Genomic DNA, 6,000 nt, shown 5'->3' with positions numbered 1-6,000 from the left:
CCCTTCCTCCTGCCCAGATCAGCAAACAGCTCTGTCATTCTCAATCAACCTGCCTGGGTACCCTTGACCCAAGCCCTGATGAGATTCCAGCCCTCCTAGATCCTGGGACAGAGGGTGGGGGGCAGGATTTGCTATGAATGTTTTCTTCCTGGCTCTCTCCCCAACCTCCTACACAGAACCAGATGAACAAACTGCCTCTTCTAAAGAAAAGAAGATGGTAGACAGAGGCGGAGGAGCCAGTGACGGATCTTCTCCATGGGTTCATTCAATGCTTACTGATAGTTTAATAGAGTCCTGTGATGGGACACACTCAGAGATGAGGATGGGCCTGGGCCCTCGGAGAAAGAGGAGAGAAATGTACTGACTGCCTCTGGCAGGAGCCAAATGCATGGTCCCTGGAGGTCGTGGTCCCACGAGCCAGAGGAGGGAAACAAACATTCCTGTTTGTTTCCGGGGAAGGCTTCAGAAGTGTGGTGTCTGAGCTGGCTCTGAAAAGGGCAGTGGGAGATGGAGAGAGGGCACTGTGGGAGGAAAGGAAGGCCCTGGTGGAAAATGCAGAGCAGAGATGGAAATGAGCAGCAATTGAAAGCGAGTCCCCCTAAAACTGAGTTCCTCTGCCGAGCTTATGATTAACCTCTCCATTCAAAACTTTACTCCCTTTCTTGTCCTGCACCTGTTTCCCCTCCAGATTGAGGAGTATCAAAGAAAAGGGGGGGATTATAATGGAGCAGGACTCTACGGGGTCTTCCCGGGACAGACCTCCCCACCCCCACCCCACACCCTGTTCTCCATCTGCCTCTTGTTTGTAGAAAAACTTCAGCCTCCTAGACCTTCCCCAAGTTCCAAAGAACAAATTTAATCAGAGAAGTGAGAAAATGCAGAAACCAAAGAAAACAGTCAAGCAGGACAAAATAATAATAGTTTAGCCATTGAACAAAGTCAAGGACATTTAGTTCCTCCTCAAGGGCTATTGATAATATTCTGAGCCATATCCTTGAGCTGTTTTGCAGATACTGAAACCCCCACCAGGTGGAAGAAGTTAACTGCATGCTGACCACAAGCACATAACCCCAGACCAGTTGGAACCAGAAGGTCGATGATGTTGACTCTTGATTACCTCACCACCAACCAATCAGAAGAATGTCCATGAGCTGATCACGTACCACGCAACGCTCTCCCTCACCCTACCTTTAAAAACCTTTCCCTGAAAGCCATTGAGGAGTTTGGGTCTTTTGAGCATTAGCCACCTGTACTCCTTGCTTGGCACCCTGCAATAAACATCGCACTTTCCTTCACCACAACTCGGTATCAATAGATTGGCTTTACTGCTCACAGCAGACCCAAGTTTGCATTTGGTAACACAATAAGCCAGTTGCTTAAGTGGAGGGAGGATGCTCTTTGGAGGGTTCTGATTCCCAGCGCAGACTGAATCTCAGCCTCCACTCAGTCCTCCTAGCTGGGAGGCATAGGAATGAGCTGTCATGGAAGACTATTAAAGCAACAGGAGAGGTTGAGACATGCCTACTGGACTCTGGGAAGACACCCCTCTCCTGGTAGCAGAGACCGCAATCGAAAGCTCTCAGAGGCCCTGGGCTTTGGGGTAGGGGATCCCCAGCACCCAGGAGAGTCCCACGGCTGGGAGAGGTCAGCTGATGGTGGTTACTCAGCACTGGGGAAACCAGCACCTCCATCTTCCTTGGCCGAAGGGCTCCAGCCAGAGGACTGTCGGCTCAGATGCCTATTCACACAGACCTTTCCCCACCGGATATGGATCAGCTTCCACGAAGAAATTCAGAAACACCAAGCACCTCTCCAGAATGGCTCTGAAGAACTCGTCCTGGAATAGCCAGTCCCCAGCGCTCGCCTCCCACCCCAGGAGTGCATCCCGTCTGCAAATGAGAGCGAAATCAGGGCAGCTCAGAATCCTGCCTCCCACCTGGGGGAGCTCTGAGAACCAAATGAGGCAATCCATGGATGCAGACAAGCTATAGGAAGTACAAGGCTCTGTTCAAAACCCAGGGGGGTTTTGGTTGTTGTCTACAAGGTGAGAGGTGCTGTACGAAAATTCTCCCCCTGCTGTTTTCACTTCCTCTTCTCTCGCTTTACCCTGGGAAGGGGAAAATCCTGCAAAGATTAGCAGCTGATGTGTAAAAGTACCAAAACAACATTCTTCTAGTGGCATTTTAATAGCATCTTCTGGTAGCAGCCACGTGACTGGGTTCTGACGTTTCAGACACAAGTCCTGAAGAATGGCTAGATCAGAACAAACCAAAGGGGTAGAAAGGCCCACGGGTCCAATGTGCCACCATATTGCCCTGTCAGAGGGTCTCCAGCCTGGGCTTGGATGCCTCCAAATGAAGAGCAGGTGCTGTCACCGTATTAAGGCAGCCCTGCTGACACTGGCTTTGTGTTATGCTAAACGACGTGGGCCCACCATCCACTGGTCCTCGGTGGGGCCTGGTGGGATTTCTGTGGTACGGAGAACCCAGGGATGTCCTAACCCTGCCCAGCCTCCTCCCCCTCCTACAACAAGTTCCCAAGGGAGCTAGACCAATGAATAGCAGTTCAATGGGGGTCACAGTCCCCAAGCCATACCAGCACCAATAATGTCACCAAGCTCTGGGAACAGTTCTTACATTTACTGGGATGAATAATAACACACATCATAACCTATATGGGAAAACAATCTGAAAAAGAATAGATATATGTATATGTATAACTGAATCACTTTGCTATACACCTGAAACTAACACGACACTGTAAATCAACTATACTCCAAAATAATGTAAAATTTTCAATAGATAAATAATAATAATAACACATCTGTACTGTACATTTGTTATGGAGCCAGGCCCTGGGATGAGCCAAGCTGGGAGCGAACAATGAAGGACAAGAGAAAAGGAAAGACACTTTCAGTGGGTTTGTGTAGTGGGGAAGCTGGGAGTGAGGAGGTGTGGCTGGAGCATGGCCCCAGCATGACTTTGAGATGCCAGACCTTGACACATGCAGGCTGAATGCTCCCCCTGGCCCCACCCCAGCCTCACAAATGCCTACCCTGCCATCAAGATGAAGCCCACACATGCCATCCTCTGAGAAGCTTTTCCCAGCACCTCTACTTCCAGATGGAGTGAGATGCTCCTCATCTGTGTCTCCTACCAAGAATGTGGTCCCAACCTGAGTCACCATGGTATTCCCAGAACCCCACTTGTGGGGGGTATTAAAGAATATTGATTAACATTCATCTTTGTACCCCAGTGACTATTACACACACTATATTGCCGAAGAGGGGCAGGTAAATGTTCCATGGAATGAATGAGTGAATGAATGAATACCAAGGGGTTATAGAGCTAGCATACGGCCAGACCTCGGGACAGGCACCCAAACTTACACCACTTTTGCTCCCCACAGGGCTTCAAGGCAAAGCAACCACCTCATTGGAAGGACTAGCTCAACTCAACATTTGAGAATCACTCATTTCACAAATATTTACTGAGCTCAGATGATGTGCCAGGCTCAGTTCTGGGTGCTGGGCACACATCACTGAACAAGACACAAAACCCTCTGCCCTCAAGAAATTTTCATTCAACAGGGAATGAGACACACTGTCCTTTGTGTCATAGACGCACTTATCCCTTCCCCTCACACCTCCTCCTTGCCCACCCGGGTCCCCCAACTTTAGCACTTTAAGGGACAAGTGATGCCCTACTTCCTTCCGAGAGAACCTGTGTTTTTCAGACGGCAACTTATGAAGCGTAACGAGAAGAGTGACATGGTGCCATCAGTAACAGATGCAGGAGAGGTGGCACTTTTGCTTCCTGGTCCCCAAATCTCACTCTGCATCCACTGGCAGTGACTTCCGCCCTGGGGTGGAACTGGCCCTCTTAACTAAAGTGAATTAAATAGAGTCAGCTTTTCATAACCGGATGACACAGAAATGCTCTGATGGCCACTCTCGCCCTGGGCATCTTGCCAGCGTCGGGCCTTTGGTGCATCACTGTCCTGGGCTTCCTCCTCAGGTGCATCACTTGCTTCCCTGGCTACCTGGTTTCCGGCAGAGAGTCTGTTAGACCCTGGCTCGTGCTGTTTTGCAGGCAGTTGGAGAGGGGTTGCCAGCCTCTGGGATGACTGTCTGCTGAAATGTGGGCGTTGTTCCTAGGCAGCATTTCCCACTTTCCTGGGTGGCACGTCTCTCTCGCTAGCACTGGAGGTGGGTGCTGAAAGACACACAAAACTCACTTGCACAGAATGAGGGGGCGGGTGACCACCTTGGAGACCTGGCGTGTGTGGTTTTCCTAAAGAGCTAGGCATGCAGTGCCATCTCAACAAAGACTCATCCTTGAAAAAAAAATAAGATATAAAGTGCACGAGAAGAACCATCTATTTCAAGTCATCACATGGTGACTTGTTGCAAAGTGATCAGTCCTTTTTTATAGCAGATTATCTCAACTGGGTTTTCATGATGTGGATTTGGGAAAGGTTTGAAGTGAATTGCATCCTTCCTAGATTCACTTTTCCTACATCCTCGTTAATGTGGAGGGGCTGCCAGCTCCTAAAAGTAGCAATCATTTACATAACCCTTTTCACACCCACGGCACGAGGGAGGGGTGTCGGTATAATCCGTCACCAGAAGAAAACCTTACAATTTCAACGATCAAAGGAATTCAAAGGATGGCAAACAAAAAAGAAAATACGCTCTGCATTGCACAGTTAATAAGTATTATCTTCTTTATTCTTTTCCTGTTTCTGCCAGTAAAACTGAGCTCAGTGGGCCTGCTTTCTTCCTTGTAATGCCAACTGATAAAGTCACCCCCAAAATGCAGGCCAGCATCACAAACACAACATCTTAGAAGGAACTGCAGACGATGGCCTCTCTGCCCTGAAGCTGGGAAGGGAGGGGTGCCACTCTATATCCAAACAATACTTCAAAGACTCAGATTTGATAAGGTGTCAGGTTGAAGATTTTCGCAAGAATATAAATCTTGTTCCCTGGGGTGATGTTCGGACTCGTGTGATTCTTCATCACTCTTTCAGGCTGGACTTGGTTAGAATAAACATGTCCCTGGACACGTCCCATCAACAAAAGGGTCTGGTGAGATGCCTAAGGCTTTAGAAATGGTTGCCACATCCTACAAAAAGAGCTCCCAAAGATACCTGTAAGTCTGACTGGTTTTCTCACTTGAGGATGGGTTGTCTTAGCAATCACATTGGAGCCGACACCTCTGCCTCCCTCAGCTGTTCTGGGGGCTTTCTCTATCAAATCACAAGAAGGTCATTGGAACTTTCCTCTTCGCCCACTTGCACAAAAGAGCAAATGAAACCTAAGCGTGTTTTCCCCCACTGAAGTGCCCTTTGGGTTATTTGAAATCCACAAGGGTGGCATCCTCTCCCTGCCTCTTCCTCCTGCCTCCTCTGTCCCCTAGAAGCCCTCCTGGTCCAACTTGAACTTCCCTTCTGGATCCTTCAGAGTCTTCAGTGTGAAACAAGACAAATAAATCTCTATCATTAACTAAGTCCCTGACTCTTGGCTTTGTTTTACAAAAGATTTCTCCTCAGCGAGAATTCACAGTGCAGAAGGAAAGAGGGGAGTGAGGGATGGGGAAAGTAATCATCACCAGTCCCTGAGTCACTTATAAAAAAGCAGCATCTCGATTAAAACGTTCGATTAAGTGTTCATCAAGTTCAGTCTCACACTGTAGAGTCAAATATTGAATTTCAGTTGCCCTGTAAGTTCTAACTGAGATTCTAATTAGTCAGATATAAGTTGTACAGGTGGTTCATTCTTGGGACCCTTCAGGACTTCTCAGAAGCAGCAGAGCCCTCCCACCCACAGTGTATCCCCACCAAAAAAAAAAAAAAAAGTATACGTTCTTACAAGTGTAATCTACCTGATTCCGAGAACTCTTTTGACTCCGTTTGCTGAAGTGTATGTAACCAACGACTATGCCCTTGGAGCTCATACCATTCCCTCCCATAAGGCTACTTCTTCTCTATCCCAATCTT

The sequence above is a fragment of the Balaenoptera borealis genome, assembly GCF_965194805.1.
Source record: "Balaenoptera borealis genome assembly, chromosome: 20".
In the NCBI taxonomy this organism is placed as follows: Eukaryota; Metazoa; Chordata; class Mammalia; order Artiodactyla; family Balaenopteridae; genus Balaenoptera; species Balaenoptera borealis.
This window is presented reverse-complemented; position numbering follows the sequence as displayed.